The sequence below is a fragment of the Clupea harengus genome, chromosome 18 (genome assembly GCF_900700415.2).
Source record: "Clupea harengus chromosome 18, Ch_v2.0.2, whole genome shotgun sequence".
NCBI classification, from domain to species: Eukaryota; Metazoa; Chordata; class Actinopteri; order Clupeiformes; family Clupeidae; genus Clupea; species Clupea harengus.
The window spans coordinates 25162758-25166447 of NC_045169.1; positions in this window are offsets into that span (position 1 = coordinate 25162758).

Consider the following 3690-nt stretch of genomic DNA (forward strand, 5'->3'; position numbering starts at 1 on the left):
ACAGAAATCCACCCGTTGCTCTCATGCAAAAATCATGTCAAGCACGGTAAGCAGGTTCTCACAAGCACCACACTCAAATGTCTCAACCCCTGCCCCAGTAGGCGCAGTGCCACGGCATGCTTGTGCGACTCCCCCCGCGGTGCACACAGTGTACTCGCACCCCCCATTTTTTTTCGAAACCACGAGGGGGCAACCCCAGATCTCGTACCCCTCCCTAGGCGGAGCGTGCGCAGATCTAGGCTTAGACTCATTGACCATGAGCGGGTTAGTTCCCGACCAATTCAACTCAAAGCCCAGCCTGGCAGGCTGCGCTGCGAGTTGGCGCGCATGCGCAGTGTCACCATGGGTGCTGAGAACGATCACAAAGGGGTACTTGCTGCAATTCGCCCGTCCCCCTCCGCCATTCGGCGGAGTGATCCAATCAGTGGTGCAGCAGGGGCAGTCTCATTTCCTACCGAAAGAAATAGACTCCCTGCTCCGAAAAGAAGCGATAAGTATAGTGCCTCCAGAGGAGGCAGCTTCAGGCTTCTACAGACGTTATTTCCTGGTCCCCAAAAAGGACTGGAACTATCGGCCAATATTAGATCTACGTGTGTTGAACAAAGCACTCATGCCGCTAAAGTTCAGAATGCTGACCCCCCGCCGGCTAGTGCAGTTCATAAGACCAAACGATTGGTTTGTCACGATAGATTTAAAAGATGTGTATTTCCACGTTCCGATCCACCACAGACATCGAAGATTTCTGAGGTTCGCGTTCGGAGGAATAGCGTACCAATTCAACGCACTCCCGTTCGGCCTAGCTTTGGCACCGAGGGTTTTCACAAAGTGCGTAGAAGCAGCCATCGCCCCATTACTACTACGCGGTCTGCGCTTATTAAATTATTTGGAGGATTGGTTAGTCTCTGCTCATTCAAGAGCCGCAGCGGTGCAGGACTGCCATCTAGTGCTGGCACACCTGCATCGGCTGGGCTTTGTAATAAACAAGGAAAAAAGCGTCCTGTGCCCAAGCCAGACTACGCATTTCCTAGGCATGGTTCTAGACTCCACCTCCATGGAGGTCAGGCTGCCTCAAGACCAGTTCCGACTAGGACAGTTAGTCTCGTCGCTGTGCTGCCAACGCCTGTTGGGAATGATGGCCTCGGCCGCGATCGCTCTCCCGCTGGGGATGTTGCGCATGCGGCCTTTCCAAATGTGGTACCTGTCTCTGAGACTCAACGCAGTCAAAGACAAATACCGCAGAATAACGGTGTCCTCCAGATGCAGGAAAGCCCTGGCAATCTGGAGAACCCCCGGGTTCCTCGCGGCGTCAGGCACTATGGGCATAGTGACGCGCCGCGTAGTGGTAACCACAGACACCTCCACCAGAGGGTGGGGAGCGGTCTGCGAGGGGAGAGGCGTGAACGGTCTCTGGTCTGCGACAGAGGCCGCGTCTCATATAAATATGTTAGAACTGCGGACGGTGGTCCTGGCTCTACAACACTTTCTGCCCAGACTGAGTGGTCAGCATGTGTTAGTGAGGACGGACAACACTTCGGTATATAAACTGCCAAGGCGGAGTGCGCTCTCCGTCACTGCACCATTGGGCGAACCGCCTGCCCCTGTGGGCAGCGGTTGACATCCGTTCCCTCAGGGCAGTTCATATTCCAGGTCACCTCAACTACGGGGCGGACCTGGTGTCGAGGGGCGACCCTCAAGCAGCAGATTGGTGTCTACACCCTCAGGTGATAGAGCAGATCTGGCTGCGTTTTTTCAGGGCGATATGTCAAATCAATATGTCAGTGCAACAGCCCTGGGAGCTGCCTCTGCGGAGAGACCTCCTAACACAGGCGCACAGGACAGTGTGGCATCCCCATCCGGAGCTGTGGCGTCTCAGGGCCTGGCACCTGAAAGGTGCAGGCTCCTAGCGTCAGGCTAATCAGACGCGGTGGTAGCCACGATACAGAGTGCCCGAGCGATGTCGACACAGGCTCTGTGGCGCAGTGGCGCAGTTTCGAACGGTGGTGCGCTGCGCGTCAGCACGACCCCGTTAACTGCGCGCTGGGCGTCATACTAGAATTCCTACAGCAATTGTTTGATGAGGGGAAGGCGGCTTCCACTCTCAAACTGTACCTGGCAGCCATTTCAGCCTGCCATGCAGGCATTAATGGCAGTTCCCCTGGCAGTCACCCGCTAGCGTCACGCTTTATGGCGGGGGTGAGACGGCTCAGGGTGCCTCTTGGGATCTGCTGGTTGTGTTACATGCTCTCACAGGGCCTCCATTTGAGCCCCTGGAGACGGTGGACATAAAGTTTGTCTCTTTAAAGACCGCGCTGTTACTGGCGTTGACGTCAGCAAAGCGCGTTGGTGACATGCAGGCCTTGTCCGTCAGCCCATCGTGCCTTCAGTTCTCGATCGCTGGTGACAGAGTGGTTTTGCGACCTAATGCTGCTTACACACCTAAAGTGGTGGCAACCCCATTCCGCAATCAGGTGATTGAATAGCAGTTTTCTCGCCTCCTCCTTTTGCGTCAGCAGAGGAGGAACGTTTGAATAGGCTCTGTCCAGTACGCGCTCTCCGCTGTTATGTAGAGCGCACTGGGGCATTCAGACAATCAGATCAGCTATTTGTGTGCTTTGGTGCACGTGCAAAAGGCAGACCTCTATCAAAACCGAGCCTCTCCCGTTGGATAGTAGAGGCTATCGTGTTGTCTTATAAGAGTTTGTCTTTAGATCCCCCGGAAAAGTTGCATGCACACTCTACACGGGGGGTCTCTTCTTCCTGGGCCTTACTAAAGGGAGTCTCAGTGGAAGATAGTTCTCGCCACACTTTCATTAGATTCTATATGTTATATGTGGCTGAACCTAGTTTTTTACATGGTGTTCTACAGGCAGGCGATCTCTGAATCCCCTGGCCTGAGAACGATATAATGATGTATGTGTTCATTAGTGTCTACGTGTTATGTTGCACATGAACCATCCCGGGGTGGTTTCCTACAGGCGTGGGATCACTGATCCCTGCCGCCTATGTTAAAGGATGCCCTGTAAATGTTCACCAGCAGCTGCTGTATGAACCTCTAGGAGGGCAAAAGCAATGAATAAAGTTGGTGTGTGTGATTGGCTGCCACTGTATTATCACGCGGGAATGTATACGGTCCCATTCTGTTATATCGCAGTCAACTGCGATAAGGAACGTCTCGGTTACTTACGTAACCTCGGCTCGTTAAGCAGGGACCAGATATAACAAGTACAGTGCTGCCTTGGTTTGATACTTCTTGCTCAGTTTTCTTTCCAAGGATATTTCCGTATCGCGCTCCTAAATTTATAGGCTCCTGAGGGGGCGGGCTCATGAGAGAGCGCGGACGAATCGCAGCCTTTCAGGCGTGAATGGATAAATGCTTCGATTTGGGCCCATGACTGACGTCATGTACCATTCTGTTATATCTGGTCCCTGCTTAAGGAATCGAGGTTACGTAAGTAACCGAGACGATTTCCATCCCAAGTGTGGCAGGAGCAGTGGAAGCAGCAGGAGCGGTGGGAGCGGTGGGAGCAGTGGGAGCAGTGGGAACGGTGTATCGCTACATTCTTGGAGGAGAGGTACGGGTTTGGCTCTTCATGAGAAAATGTCAAATCCCTTGCAGTCCCAACTACATACAGTATGTAGAGCTTTGAGAGTTGGAGTATCTGACAGATGGTCTGGTGTTCACTATTCACC